Below are 16,992 nucleotides of genomic sequence, written 5' to 3' on the forward strand. Positions count from 1 at the left end.
CAGCTGGTGTCATGGTATGGGGTGCCATTGCTTACGATACACGGTCACCCCTAATATTGATCCATGGCACAATGACAGCCCAGCGGTACGTCCATAACATCCTTCAGCCACATGTGTTGCCACTCATGGCAGGGCTCCCAGGAGCCATTTTTCAACAAGACAATGCTAGGTCACACACAGCAAGGATGTCACAAGACTGCCTCCGCCACATTACCACTCTTCCCTGGCCTGCTCTATCCCCAGATTTGTCACCAATCGAGCATATCTGGGATCATTTGGGACGGCAAGTTGAACACCCTACGAGGTTGGTCTGGTCTAGAGGCGCATTTACAGCAACTGTGGAACGAGATGTCTCAGGACATCATACGGAACTTGTATGCCTCAATGCCCGCTCGTATCGCATCGTGCATTCGCGCTAGAGGGGGTCCAACAGAGTACTAAAACTTCTGTTCATCTGTACTTTTTTCTGCAATAAATGATCCTTTTTCTTGGATTTTCTAATCACTTACTTATATCAACGTAGTACTTACATGTGTAAAATTTCGTTTCATTTTGACGACTTCTTCTGGGTGCGCAAATTTTTATGGCAATGAGTGTATTTCATGGTTTGTTTACCTCGTGTGTGTGTAACCTTGTGGTATTAGTATGTACCTTATTTGTTTAACTTGTGGCACCTCATGTTATTAGCACGTTCTGCTTAGATTCGGTACTGTCGTAAACGCACGTGACCCAGGAAAAATTTCAAAAAAATTCAGTCGAGTGTCAAAGGCTGGGATTACACTATAAAAGTTCGATAAAATTTCTTTTATCGAACTTTTTTCTTCTAGTTTCGTTTTTGAATCAATTCTCAAAAGAAATGAAATCAAAATTAATCATTAACCACAGCCGAAAATACATTAAACAATAAGTAAAATGATTCATAGAAGTTGATTATCAGATAATTAATGTAATCAATTACAGAAAAAAAACCCTGAATTTTCCAACATTAAAAATGTATTATCCAGGGAGGGGGGGAGGGGGGGGGGTACGGGAAGGAAAAAAAACGTCGGGAACTACTGTTTTCTATACACACATACAGTAGTCTCGATAAGCCGTGAACAACGAGACCGACTCGGATTACTGAGAACTCTCCGTACTTTTCCTTAGAGGCCGTTCAAGTATTATAAGCAAATTTTTAGCCATTTTTGACCCCCCCCCACCCCCTTGTCAGCAAAAGTCAGCAAAACGCTGACCCCCCCCCCCTCCCCACCCTTGTCAGCAAAATTTCGTCATCAGCTCTGCCTCTCTGAATCCTAACGCCCATAGTGGGATCAGAGACGTACACGGGGTGGGTTCTCTCGTGCCCCCTTTCCATGATCAAAAATATTTTTTTTTAATTTGAAATTTCGGAAGAAAGTACGTTTATATGTTAATGTAACCAATTTTTGTTAATTTCAATGCTATTTGAAGTCTATGAACTCAAAATTTATCTTTAATAAATTCATTGCGACACACCCTTTAAGCCATATAATGATAAATCGCATAAAGGCCGTTGGCCCGCGGACCAGATGTGACCCTGGGGGTTATCTGATGCGGCCTACCCTCCTCAAACCTAATTTTGTAAAAATGAACTAAGCGGCACATTTACAGATCGTTTAAGTGTCCCTTGGTACAATTCCAGAACATTTAAGTGGCCCGTGGCACATTTTCAGATCACTTAAATGACCCGGGACACAGAGTGACATGTGACGTAGTTTTAGAGCACTTAAGTGGTCCCCAGTGTGGCTCTACATCACTCAAGTTACCCGCGCCACATTCTCAGATTATTTAAGTGATCCGCGGCATATAATTACGGATCAATTGAGTGATGTCGTGCACAGTTCCAGAGCACTTTAGCGGCCATTACACATTTCTAGATCGCTTGGATCCGCGAAACATATAGAGATCACTAAAGTGGCTCTGTAGGGCACTTGTCAATAGGAGGGAATGTTACTTCAAGTGGCCACAAACTATCAAAAGGTTTTTTTTCTTTTTTCGTTTTTGTCGCACCGAGTAAGGTGCCATTCAGAATATTTCATATTTTCATAAAGGGTGGTTGATGACGTAAGCATTATCCAAACCCCTCCTCCCCCCCTTGTCATCAAAAGTCAGCAAATCGGGAACCCCTTTCCCCCCCCCCCCTCCCGTCGATGATGACGTAATACTTGAACGGCCCCTTGCCTGCGTTGTGCTTAATTCAAGGACTTAATTGACTGATTTTTAGAATAGTGCTTGTTTCTCCATGACCCATAGTTTCATTGAAAGGGGCCTGACAGGAGTCCTGGGTGCTAACAGCAGGAGCGGCTCGAGCCGGGGTTCAAGGGGCGCGTTTCACCCGGGTGGGAGGTTGTAAGGGACGGCAAGCTTAGGCTTGCCGAGCTACTACCGAGTCCCTTACTCTCTCTTCAGAAGGGGATAATAAAATTTCCAATAGTAAAAATTCACATGACACATCACTTTTCAGCAATACGTTGGAGATGAAAATTTTAAGAAAACATGAAGGAACAGACAGAGCCTGGGACCGTAAGAACCAGAAACAAGAATATACTCATTCACAATGTGGGCAAGTATGCATGTTGGTGGGAGGATGGTTGCTGACAAGAAGAACCGTAACTAGGTGGTGAGGGGGGGGTAAGCAGGCCGGCTTTGTGGCCCGGGCGTCAGACCAGAGAGGGCGCAAATTTTACCTTTTAACATCTTTTTCAATATTGCAAGGGGGTGAGCGCCAAGATGCATGAATGCCCTGGCTGACCAAACATCCAGTTGCGGCCCTACCAATAGGGCTACATCTCTAGAGCTCTCTTGCGATAATTCCCTTCTTTCTTTTTTTTTTAACTATAAATTCACTATAGATGGGATCCGACAAAGGTCCCAGGCTAAAATCCCTGCCCCCCCCCCCAAGGTTATAGGGACCATGGCTCATCAACGTAATGAAGATCAAATTGTCAGCAACTAAGAACGGCAAAATAACACTGCAACAAAATGTAGGGCAGATAGTTTAAAAGCGGGACGTATGGTCACAGACATTTTGTTCGTTGAAGAGTTCGTAGTGTGTGTGTGGTTTTGTGCTTAACTAAATCAGATTTGTCCTAGAGTCACCTAGGCTAAAATCCTGTCATTTTCCCGAAGGGGTCATCTTCAAGGGCTTCAAGGGTTTTGCACGTAGCCAAGCGTGTACGAGAACTCCCAAACGCTAGCGCAATATTGCATATGTATAAATGGGCCTGAGTCCTCCTCTTCATTATTTTGCTCGTTTTATTCGTCATTGATGAATATTTTTGCCCCCCCCCCGCCCCGTTCAGAGGCGCATTTATGATTTCGCCGCTTGTGGGCACTCTACACGAATTGTGCCACCTTTTTTCCCATTCCAGTCTCTTGAACCCCCATTGAGTCTCTGAGGCCATTGAGTCTTTTCCCATTGAGTCTCTGAGGCCATTGAGTCTTTTCCCATTGAGTCTCTGAGGCCATTGAGTCTTTTCCCATTGAGTCTCTGAGGCCATTGAGTCTTTTCCCATTGAGTCTCTGAGGCCATTCCCATGCTCTCAAACTCTCTAAGTTATTCTTCTAGTCATTCTCATGCTTACACACTGTTTCGGTCATTCACGTGCTTGCAAATAATCTGGGTCACTCATGGACCTAGTCCCTCGCTCTGTACGCAACGCTTGCTCACGTTCGAAGTATCTCTCTTTTGCTCGTTCATGTGCTTGCAAAACTCTCTCTAAGTCACTCTTTTGATCACTCACTGACCTAGTCGCTTACTGTTTTGGCAGAGGCGGATTTATTTAGGGTTATATATACAAGTTTTGCCGCATTTCTCACATTCTAATAATTATTTTGGTCACTCATTTTTCAAATTTGCCGCTGCTCTTCTGATCTTGCCACCCTGGACTACCGCTAAGCCCCTCTGTGAATACGCCATTGCCATAGACATCGGAAATTAATGGCTGAGGCCATTTGAGCCCCCCCCCCCCCCAGTATCCCCCAATAAATTTTGCAGGGAGAACTGAAACCTACCCACCTCAATAATTTCTGAAAAAACAATGCAATACACCTTCCCTTTCCTGCGTACGCGCTTGAGTCCCGTATATATACGGGACAACCAGCAATTTTGAACACCACCGATGTTTTCTTCATGTCGGCGCCTCTGCCCCTCTTCATGGCTCAACACATACCCTCTGGCATGTGTCGCGTACAACAAGTACGAGTGCCCGACTTCTGGGGTACGGGGAACTACATCACACTAATTGCTTCTCACGTATGCAGATATATCACCTGCTTCAGCCCGATCCGAAAATTAATCAATCCAACGTCGTAAATCATTGAAATCCTCATCAAAACACGTGCGGCGCGTTCTTCTTTCTTCGCCAGAGCGTAGATATCAGGAGAGATTAGCAATGAGGATAGACCGAGAGGCTGACCTTCGAATCTGGATCTAGACGGCCGACGACTATCCCAATCTCATCATCATCGATGTTGAATGATATTCCCGCTTATATTCATTACTTTGATTATCTCTCTCTCATCACCGAGATACATTATCTCTCATGAAATTGAGCTGAAGTCATCAGTTTCTATCTCACGCCCCCCTCTTCTTATTTTTCAAGAATCGATCGATTCTTGAAATTTTAAATGACTCCAGATATGATAAGAGGGTGGTTGTGGGAGTGAAACGTCTAATGAACGCCAATGTCAGTCAAACGCCGTGCAATAAAACGCGTTCTAGAACTTTCTCCCGACCGCTGTAATTTCCTGTCGGGAGGTATTTGAATTGATATCGTGATATATATAGTGCTTGTCAGAATTCCAGTCGATATAGATAGCTGAAGGCTATGGATCATTTCTCTCTCCCGAGAGTACGATATTAGCCGTGTATTTGCGGCTCGTATCTCACGAGTTGATACGTTTCTAAAAGGGGGGAAAGTCTCCAATTTTCTGTGTACTCTTAAGATTCGTAATCGATCAGGGTAACCATGAAAATTTCCCAATGAAGAAGGCAATACAAGTTTTTCCAGTATGGCTCGTTTGTATCCATCGATCTTATAATGGATAGTTAATTTTCGTGTTCATATATAAAATAGTTTCGATGAAGGTGAAATTTGCCATTTTCGATGAGCAATACGTGAAATTACAGCAATGACGTATAAATTAAAGGCTATCATCTCACACCAAAGTTTGAAAGAAGTGGTTTTTTTTTTTGCATGGGTCTTCCCACATATTTTATATGCATTACAAGTTTGGGAGGGAACATATAAAAATTCAATCTATACTATATAGATAATCTTTACGACTGTTTTCGACGCGTGACATTCTACAAACCAACACTTCTTCACATAATAGAGTATCATTAATCCAATTTAATATACGTCAACTTTATCTGTGTAAAGTTTTACTATTCACGTGTAAGAACCCTGATTGGTATTCCACAGTGAATATATATACAAAGAAGCACTATGAGATCACAATATCATATACCATTACCAAAAAAAACAATTTTCAAAAAATCAATATGTTTTCTTGCTCCAAGAATGTGTAGAGAATTTGATGATATTATTAGACAGCAGCAATCATTGTATATATTTGAAAAGCCCATAAAGGATTGTATACAGGAAATAACAGATATTGAGCGGTTCGTCTCATTCGATGGTTAATGAAATTGTAAATTTTAAGGAGTAAAGTTTGTTTATATGTTTGTTGTAGGAAAATATATATATCTGTAATACAACACATCAGACTATAGTATAAAATTTAAAAGAAATATATTTGATGTGAATTGCCTGCACACAGCAATTGTAGCAAAATATACCTTTGTATGTTGCTCAGACATTCTCTGTAATGTATCAATATGACCCATGGAAGGTTATTTATATCCCTTTGGGTCGAAAAGTGTTTCGTTTATAATTTTTACTATTTTTTTTGTCTGTTTTGTCCATTGTGCTGTTTGTTCAAAAAAAAAAAGCGCGCAAAATTCAATTTTCGCTCCTTTTCTGCTAAATCGGGAAAAAAAAAAGTTTCATGATTGCAATTTTTCTGGATGAAATCGCAACAAATGAATGGAAAAATTTTTGATTTGAAAAAAAAATTTGTGAGGATGAATTCAAAACATTGATTTGATTTTTTTTTTGGGGGGGGGGGGGCAGAAGGCAACCAATGCCGAGTAGCTAATCGGCAGCCAAAGTTGCAACCAGTACCACTCTATGCCCTGCTTATGTAATAATTTTGATGACGGGAGGGGGGGGGGGTTGAAAATGATCAATATTCTGTTTAAGTAATAGGTAATACTTGAACGACTCCTAAAGACGGAGTCAATGTAGAATGAGCATCACTGCTCACTAACCATGGGGCCCTCCTAAATCCTGACTCCCTTCCGTAATGCCTGAACCTCAGTCATATCTATACAACTCTCACAATTGAAACTGTGTGCTTCTTTCCGTCTTACCCACAAGAACAGGGCCGCAACTAGATGCTTGGTCAGCTGGAGCAAGCACTCATTTTGGAGCCCCCCCCCCCCCTCATAATTCTGAAATAGAGGTGAAGGGCGAAATTAGCTACCTCCTCTGGCACAGGGCAATCGTAGTGTATGGGTCACCCTCGCAATTCCCCGGGTCTCGTGTCCATATAAAGGGCCCACGTGGTGAGATTTGGTGCAGTTATTTTCAAAGAGTATTATGTGAATATGTAAGCTGTTTCTTCCAACTGTCGCAGGGTGGTCATGTGCGTACCGTGCCGTACTTTCAACATGAGGATCCGTGTTCGAACTCCGTTCGCGGCTGAAGGTGGTTTTCCAACTGAAGGCGCGAATGCGAGTCTGTATCTCTTGCAGAGAGAGCAGGCAGACCTGTAAGAGAATGGTGATTTCCAAAAAAGTACAGGGTGCCCACATAAAACCACTTCACCAGAGAGTAAGTACTTTGAGACGACCCTGCAGAGAACCAGAACAACAGGGAAACTCATTGAAATCTAGCCCATGAGTCTGGAGAACGAACTTATTCATCATACTATTTTTTTTTTTCAACATAAATTCACTGAATAAATAAATTCAATAACTCACTCATGGAAGAGGGCCGTGGAGATGTTTGGGGACCAAGGGAAGAAAATATTTAACAAACAATTACAGCCAAATAAAATAAATAGTTTTTGAAAACAGTAAAGAGGGGTTACCCCTCTTTAACAACCTTTTTAAATCCTTGCAATTTTTTTAAATACTGCGACCTGTATAAAGTGTGCTTATTAATTGTAGAAATAATGAACTTACTGGAATCTCAACGATTGTGTAAATTATATATATATATATTTTAAGATTTTGCATACATTTTGTCATATTAAAACTGATGATGGAATATTTTTTGATATTCGCAAATTGTTAATTTTACAAAAAAAAAAAACACTCGAAATTTAAATTTTTAAAGAAAGGTATCAAAAGATGACGCTGTACATCAATCGCTCAATGAAATCTGACAATTTGTTTCATTTCTGGGGCCTCGTACTTGACTGTAGGACCAGACATGGCCCCGGCTCTGCACCGTGGGGGGCTGGGCCACGCTGGAGAACACTCGTACTTGACTGGAAGTAGCAGCTTTATCTGCATACATATCTTCGGGAAGATCACAATACCATCATCAGATCTCATCATATGTATTCCCCATATAAACATGATGACACCGAGCAACGCCCGTGTGAAGCCCAAGAGATATTACAAATTATTACGAAATATTATAAGGGGTTAGCTCACCCATAATTCCACCGTGTCTAGATTCGTATTCGTTAGGGCGTGACTTGGAATGGAGGAACATTTACGATATTTGGATAGATTTTTGTAGTTGTCCCGGTTTCGTAATTTCAGAATATGGTCAATTCTAATCATACACAACCGTGTAAAACAACGAAAAGTGACTATCCCAGGAGTGCAAAACCTCCGACTCGCGGGCCAAATGCAACCCGACAAGAGGCTGCACCTGGCTCACGGAAGGTGTTACGGTGGAAAAGTATTAATAAACACAACACGATATAAATGCATAGGCTGGCCATCCTTTATAAAAAACACTGGAAATCGTGATTCATTCGCCAAAAAAATTTCAAATGCAAATATTTCAAAATGCAAAAATTTCAAATGTCAATTAAGGCCAAAACAGTTTTCAGATGGAGGTGAAGCTGCCTAATGCAGCCCAAAAAACTGTCAAAAAAAGTAAAGTTGGCAATTACAATGAAAAAAAATTCAAAGCCAAATAAAGTTGCCACACAGTTAGAAGAAAAAATTTTCAAAGGCATATAAAGTTACCGATCACACGAGCCAAAAAAAAATTGCTACACGCAAGTAACGTTGCCAATATAAGCCAAATAAAAAAATGTCAAATACAAGAAAATTTATCAGAGTTAAAAATTATGTCAGTAGCAAGTAAAGTTGCTTAATAAGCAAAGATATTTTCAGAGGTATGTAAAGCCACCAAATACAGCCCAAAAAAATGTAAAAAGAAGTATTTTCCAACCACAACTCAAAATTTCTCAAAGCTAAGTAAAGTTGCCAATCACAGACAAAAAATTTTTAAAGGCATGTAAAGTTACCAATCATTGAAAAAAGTGTCGAACACAATTAAAGTTGCTAATTACAGTCAAAAAATTTCAAAGACAAATGGACTTATTATTGTTACTAAACCAAACACGCCCCATGTTACTATTCCTGAGGAACTTCTAACGTAAAGACAAATGGAGCTTCCAAACACAGCCAAAAATGTCAAAAACAAGTAAAGTTGTCATTTATAGCCAAAAAATTTCAAAGGCAAGTAGAATTGTCAATTACAGCCAAAAGATGGCAAAAGCAAGTAGAGTCGCCAATCACAGCCAAAAAAAATTGTTAAACGCAAGCAAAGTTGTCAATTACGGCCAAAAAAATTGTCTAATGCACTAATTTATAAGTCATGAAAAAAAAATCTCATTTCTTGTAAAGCCTCGTTAAAAATAAGGAAAAACAGGAAATTTCATAAAAAGGTTTGGGTGACGGAAAATTACGGAAATATCTCCCGTAAAGCACGGGCCACACTACTTACACAAGTTTTTGGCCCGCGGTCTCAAAAGGTTATGCATCCCTGGTCTCTCTTATCAGAACGGTTGACTATATTCCTACAGAAGCCCCTCTGAACCTCCCCGACCACAAAAAAAAGAAAAAAAAATCAATCGCCACCGAATGAATAGAAAACCATCCATGTAGGGTTTCGGTGAATCCGAATTTAGAACGAGGAGTTGTTGCAATAGATACTAAAATTTCCGTCTGCAGACGCGTTTCCTGATAGGCTGAATTATGGCTTCTTCCCGATCCAGATTGTATGATGTTTGCTTTATTTTGACACGGAAATAACATGAAACGATCCTCCGGGAAAACGGGATGTCCTACATTATGTACAGTGTCCCACTAGTTCGTATTTGTAAGCAGTTGAAAAATTGATAAAAGTTGAAGAAGTTTGTATATTTGGATAATGTATGCAAAAATGTTATTCTCATAGATTGAACAAGTGCGGGGTAATGCTAGGAAACAATGTAAGCACTGCACGAAAGGAACCTAAGAGAAATTGTAAAATGCCGCCAAAAGGAAATAATATTGCCAAGAAAAGGTGAGAAAGTGCTAGAAAAAAGGGATAAAGCACTAACCAAAATACGAAAAGGTGCTTGAAAAAAGTACGGGGAAGATAGAAAAGAGTACCTAGAAAATTGCGTGGTAATGTACTGTAGGAAAAAAAGTGATTATATGAGAAAAAGAAATCGAAGGTAAATATATTTAAAAACTGCTGGGAGAAAAAATCGAAACAACTAAAGAAGCTTAGAAAACTGATGAGAAATTCCAGGGTAAAGTTTGCTGGAAAATGATGGAAAAACATTGGAAAGTGCTGGAAAGAAAAAATAATTGTGAAGAGAGAGAGGTACGGAGAACCGAGAAAAGTACTCACAAAAGCAGTGCTTACGTAAATAATTACAAGGTTTTGCTATAAAAACGGGAAATGTATGGATTAGAGTTAAGGTAAAAAAAGTGTATGGAGGAAAAATGCTAGGAAACAAACACATGGAAAACTGCTGTAAAAATGTACGAAGAAAAAGAGAAGTTCTAGGGAAAAAATGAGAAAGCTCCAGAAAAAGATCCCAGAGTGCAAGTAAAAGTACGAAAAGTGCTAAGAGAAAAGTGTAAAAAAACAATTGGAGAGAAGAGATTTAAAAGTAAATGGTACAGGATAATGCTAGGAAAAAGAGCTAGGGGAGAAGCATGGAAAACTGCTATAGGAAAAATTATAAAATGCTGCGAAAAAAAGCATAAGATTGCTAAGAAAATGTGAGAAGGTGTTAAAAAGTAAGGGAAAAAAGCGCTAAGAAAAGTACGTCAAAAGCGCTTAAAATAATTAAGAGAAAGATGTGGAGAAAAAAGTAGCTAAATACGTGTTAAATGAACAGAATAATAACCGTTCAGAGAAGAACGGGAAAAACAGGAAATTTTTGGTCGGTTAAGTTAGGTGTACTTAGAGAGCCAGGTTAAGATTACTAGAAAAGTCTCATGAAAAAGACAACTGGGAAAAGTGCTTGAAAGAAGTACGGAGAGTTGGGGAAGGTACGCAAAAGCAGTGTTTGAAAAATTGCAGGATAATGCTAGAAAAAAAAAAGAGAAGAGTGTATGGATTAGAGTACAGTTGAATGTACAGGGAAAATATGGATACTGAAGAGAAATTCTAGAACGCAAAATATATGAAAACTTGGAAAAAAGATGGGAAAGTGCTAGGAAACAAGAAAATGTTTTACAAATGCGAACGGAGATTTTGGGAAAGCGCATGATTGCTAGGGAAAGTTCGAAAATGTGCTGGTAAAAAGTACAAAAAAGTAAGAATAAATTGCGGAAAATGCTAAAAAGAAAATGAAATGAAAAGCTGCTTGGAAAAAGTAGAAGCTTCCGAGAAAAATACACAATTGCTGGGGAAAATTCGAAAAAGTGCTACAAAAGTACGGAAAAGTGCTATGTATGAGAAGGTGCTTTGGGAAAGTATGGAGATCTAAAAAAAGGTACACAATTGCTAGGGAAAGTATGAAAAATTAAAAAGTGCTAAGGAAAATGAAAAATTGCTGGGGGGAAAGTAGAAGAAAGTGCTAAAAAGTATGAAAGCGTGCTCCAGAAAAATGCGGAGATCTAGGAAATGTATACAGTTGCTAGAAAAAGTAATGGTAAAAAAATACGAAAAATGTGGAAAAAATTACGAAAAAGTGCTAGAAGGTACGAAAAAATTGCTAGGAACGTACGGAAAAGTGCTAGAAGGTACGGAAAAATTGCTAGGAACGTACGGAAAAGTGCTAGAAAGTATGAAAAGGTGCTTTAGAAAAGTACGGAAAAAGGAACACAAGTTCCAGGAAACGTTCGAAAAGTTGCTTGAGAAAAGTGCGAAGATCTAGGAAATGTACACACAATTGCTAAAGAAAGTACGAGAAATTAAAAAGTGCTATGGAAAATTTAAAAAGTGCTAGGGAAAGTGAAAAATTGCTAATGAAAGTACGAAAAAGTGCTAACGAATGTATGAAAAAGTGCTTGAAAAATGTGTAGAGGGCTGTAAAATGAACAGAACTTCTAGAAAAAGTACCAAAAGATGATTGGGAGAAAGATGGGATAGTTCTAAGAAAAGTATGGGAAACGCTGGCAGAAAGTGTTAAAAATTGCCAGAATACAGTAGAGGAAATTGCAGAAAAACGTTATGCAGCATTTCGGAAAAGTAATAAAATACGAAAAATGAATTGTGTATTTATGAAGATTGTTAGGGGAGATAAGAGAGTGTGAAAAAGCTTTAGAGCAGGCATCTTCAACCCGCGGCTCGCGAGCACCATGGTGCTCCCTGCAGGTTTCAGGTGCTCAGAGTGCTCGATGCGCGATTAGGTGCTCGCGAGCAATTGAACAACATTCCAATTAAACATCTTATACAAATTGCATTCAAAGATTAAAATCATCTTGATTTCATGCATTTGTATGTCAAACATGCCGTAAGGGTGCTCTTCTTTTGATGATGGGTACAGGCAGTGCTCGCGTGACTAGAAGAAGGTTGAAGACCTCTGCTTTAAAAGGGTACATAAACGTACTTGTACAGCAAAGTGCTAAAAGAAGACGAGAACTTGCTAAAAAGACGGAAAAGTGCTAAAAGAATAGAGAACGTGCTAAAAACACGGAAAAGTGCTAAAAGATAGAGAACGTGCTAAAAAGACGGAAAAGTGCTTAAATAAGACGGAAAAGTGCTTAAATAAGACGGAAAAGTGCTTAAATAAGACGGAAAAGTGCTTAAATAAGACGAGAACGTGCTAAAAAGAAGACGAAAACGTGCTAAAAAGACGGAAAAGTACTAAAAAAACGGAAAGTGCTCGTAAAAAAGACTGAAAAGTGCGTAAAAGTGCAAAAAATTTGCTAGTGGTAAAAGAGTATGCAAAAGCCTCTAAATCGATAAGAAAGAAGAGCAATTGAGAGATGGAGTTAAAGGGATGAAGCAATTGTTTGTTAGACCAGAAAACTTTCAGTCGTCTAGGTTCAAGTTCCAATTTGGCCGGGGATAATTTATGGTTCGTCCATCTATGTATTTGGAACCGTCTCCAGAATTTTGTATTATTCAGCGATTAATCAAAGCCTGACTAATCAGATTGATTTTACGAAACATGATCAATTGAGCAAATATGAAGGTTTCTTCATCCGAATTTCGAATTTTTCATAATTTGTTCCCATAGGTACTTAAGGTATCCGACTACCTTTCTTGTAACTTTTCTTTAAAAGGGTTCTGGAGTGAATAACTTTAAATACATTTTTTGATAGAAAGTGTCTCTAAATGGTCAAAACAGTGACAAATTTTAGTCTATCTATTACATTTTCTATGAAAAAGTCGTTTTTATATCAAATTTTAGGCTCATGTGATATTCGAAACACGATTGGAAAAAATTTTTGCAATGTGATTTGTGATTTTCACAGTGCATTTAGCTAGTAATGTTGCAGGTTATGAACCAAAATTTAAAAGATTTCATGATATGTTCATAAGTTACACCAAAGTATGTTTAAGTACGTGTGAATTTTTTGAAATTTCATCCTACATTTTGCCTATAAAACACTGTAATTCGAAAAATATATGTGATAGACCTTAGATTTTGGTTCATAACCTCAACAATGTATAGCAAAATATCACATTAAAATTTCGTAAGGATGCCATGAATCAATTTTTACAAATCAGCTCACAAAGTCAAGTAAAATGTCAAAAATAGCATTCTTCGTAAAACACGTTTAAAGTCTTCATTCGCGTATTACTTGTATGTAAAAACGCAACACTAAAGTGAACGTAACTTCTAAGTGACCAACTTCTATGAACGTAACTAACTAATGCTGATTCTAAGCATCATATAAACAAAACAAGGCCCGTTTTGGAATCACAACAAATAGGGCTTTTATAAAAAAATAAGAAAATTAAAATCCATATTTTCTTCCAAAATGACGTTTTCAACGTAGTCGGATACCTTAAATAAAAAATATTGCCTACTCTATAACCAACCAGAGTATCTTTTCAAAGAACAAAGGAATAAAATCATTTTTTCTATTTTTAAAGCGATTGTTTTTGGTCCTCGTGAGGAACATGAACATCGATCGATCACGAATACATAACGACGTCTTAAAATAATCGTTTTATTATTATTATTATCATCGAAATAGTGCACGACATTTTGGACGTCAACGTGTTTTATTCGGCCTCGCCCTTCGACAATAAATAAAAGAGAGAATTATGCAGTTTTTATTTAAAAAAGGGGGAAAAAAAAAACCTTCCCAAGTACAATACTTGTTCATAATACAGTGAAATATCACAAAAGTCAATACGCCTACGATATCTATATTATCGATATTAATGCGATTATTGCGGGAATACGAACTATGTTATTGTTTGTTCATCGAGAAAAAAGTACAGTACCCACAACTTTTAACCGAACGATGGCGATATCTTGCGTTCTAAAAGTCGTAGAACGAAGCGGTTTCCACCAAAAATTATGGTTCGTGATTTTCTACCCGAATATGTGTAATTCGCTTGGATGAGGGGTCATCTATATATTTATTATTGTTCAAACTTCAAAATGTTCAATGTAAACCCTTATTTTTTTCCCATCTTATCTGATTTATCACATTGCACTTATCCTAAAAATAAAATTCCATCGCCGTAAGTATAAAAATAAGAGAGATATGAGTGAAAATGTGTTTGGGGATGCTCTCAACATTCAGAAACTCTGAATTTCTCAAGGTTGATTGCAAGGGGGGGGGGGGGGGAAACACACACACACCAAACAAGGCAAATATGAGTTCTTGTGTGACTGCAACGTGGAAAGAACTATTCTCGATAGATGGCGCGATTTGTTCGATGGCTCTCAGAAATATCGAAATCGGTTGATGCCGGTTTCGGTTCATCGGAGGAAGATGCTATTGGTGAGAACATTCCAGAAAGTCCCGCCCCTCCAGACATTGGTTCAACCCCTCCGTACAGTAGCGCCGCCGACTAGGAAACTGTAAGATAGAATTTTGTGGAATGTTCTTTTTCTCGAAGTTTCTCCGGGCATTATAAATGGTGCGGCGCTCACAAGATGGCAGGATAGACAGGCTAGAGAGGCACAAGGAGATTCAGTCATTCGTGTTTAAACTTTGCGAGAAAGTTGTTAGCTCTCTGATTAGCCTGTAAATTGCTGTTTTGTAAATAAATCAGTGTTTGTCCGTCGAACCGCTTCTTGTTTTGCAATCCCGAAGTCTTGTGGAAAATTATCCGGAACAATATATACATATAGATACAGTCGACGCTCCTTATAACAACCCCGCGTTATATCAGCCATTTCATCACAACGACCGGAGGGATGGGTCTCAAATGTTTTCATGGAGGGACATATATTTTTCTCTTTCGATATGACGACCCCTCCTCGTACCATCGAAAACCGACGATGTATTGGTAGGTTCGTTATATCGGAAGTGAGACGTGTATGATGGTCGTTCTATGAGGGCATTTTGGACTTATCCTGCCGGTCGTTGTAATGGAATGATCGCCGAATGAATAATGGTTGAACGATGCAGAACAATAAATAAATAGTTACTGCACCATCCATATTTATTATGGGCATCTTTTTCTCAGCCACCTCGTTGGGCATTTTGCCTGTTGTGGCTTTGCATTTGTATAAGTTTCGAACGATAAATACTGCATACTCTACGCGAGTGCTTGGATTTAGTGCTGCTAAAAAATAAATTCTAGCATTTTATGGAGGTGAAAAACAAACTTTTTTTATTACTCTTCATTTTAGTGACTTTGTATCCGTGATTGATCGAATATTTATGCCATAATTATTTCAAACGATGTGTCACAAAGCAATTGTTTGTGACGACAATTTCATGAATTCAGAAAAAAAATATAAGAATTTTCCGTTGAACATTGCACTATTTTATATTATAATTTTGTTTCATTTTTTGATATTCCCCAATTTTTAATGCTAAAAAAATACGGATGAAACGAAATGCCGTGGTTTTAGCAGAGACGATTCTACCAATAGCCACTACCATGAACTTGGTGCACACTAAGATGATTTACGCTATTAGGAGAACCGTTATTTATTGATTATTATCTCCATAAATATTAACATCAATCTAATTATTGTATGGTATTAATTTGTGAGTTCTTTGCACGTTATTATATTTACCATTTCAGCTCATTGTGTAAGGAATGAAACGAATTTCTGAAATAGTGAAAAATTTCAAAAATTCGTTGATTATTTGTTTACTCGAATACTTAAAAAAAAGTTTGAAAAATTGAATAGATGACTTATATATCGTATCACCGTATACTCAAAACAATAATTGCCCATTTCAGTAAAGTTATGAGCTTCATATTTAAACATTTTCGCATAATTTGTCATGAGAAATTTTTCAATGAGTTTCAAATTTATATCTAGTATATGGTCCCTAAAAGTGGTCATTTTCATATTATCACTCATATCTTATGAGGTAGAGGTCAGATTGGAATGAAAATTAATTCTGTTGGGTTCGCAACTTTTCTCTGTTTTTTTTGGAATTCAAATATTTCACTGCATATTGAACTTGAAAACGTGGGATTTTTTTGCTTGGCATCAGAAGAGACCGGACAACATTTTTCTTATTGAGTTTTGAGGACAGGTGTTGACATAAAAACTTTTTTGTAATAACTGTACAATCCCTTGCAATACCAATGATACACATCCGAGTTCCAGCACAACACATTATTTGAATACTTTCTTCTAATTGGAAGTATATCTCTAGGATCAGCAGTTCGCCAGTAAAATGCGGTGAGTGTGTGCTGGTAGCCAAGCACCCTGTATAGAAGTTATTGTTGCAAAGAAACCAATACTGTTGAACCAGATGAAAATTATTTCCATTCGTTCTCGAATCATGTAGAGGACTTTAAAAATTCATATTAATTCACAAATTACAGTTTTAAAATTCATTAAATTATTTATTAAATTATTCTTGCCTCGTTCGCACGGTTTTTGAAGCATATAATTATCATGATCAGAAGAAGAAAAAAATTCCCACATAAATTTAGCTTAACATATTTACTACTTTACCGCATACCAACTCTGGTTATCACCATACGGCAATTTACAACCGAGGAAGCTGAAGGCGCCATCTATCGCTGGTCGCCCCAGCAGGTAAAGAACTTTTTATGTTGTTCTTGCCCGGATTCGGACCCATGGATCTTGACGGGAAAACCTTTACGTTGAAAGACAAGCATCTTACAACTGCGCCACTCGGGCAACAGCTTAACCTGTCTGATATGTTTTTAGAGAATTAATGATATTAATAATCACAAAAGTATTAAAAATTTAGGACAAATAAAAACAATAATTTCAGAATTAATGAAAGAAATTATTCCCGATATGTTAAGCTGGAATAATTTCTTTCATTAATTCTGAATTTATTTTTTCCATTAATCCTGAATT

General features: G+C 38.1%; 1 protein-coding gene across 1 annotated transcript in view; it reads right to left on the reverse strand.

Moving 5' to 3' along the window:
- The window catches only part of LOC149081518 (metabotropic glutamate receptor 3-like), an 84,768-nt gene that overhangs the window by 66,963 nt on the left and 813 nt on the right, over positions 1-16,992 (reverse strand). The window lies entirely within an intron of this gene.

Source organism: Pholcus phalangioides, unplaced genomic scaffold (assembly GCF_987345545.1).
Source record: "Pholcus phalangioides strain wild (caught in Gottingen) unplaced genomic scaffold, Ppha-v1.0 ptg000010l_1, whole genome shotgun sequence".
Lineage (NCBI taxonomy): Eukaryota > Metazoa > Arthropoda > Arachnida > Araneae > Pholcidae > Pholcus > Pholcus phalangioides.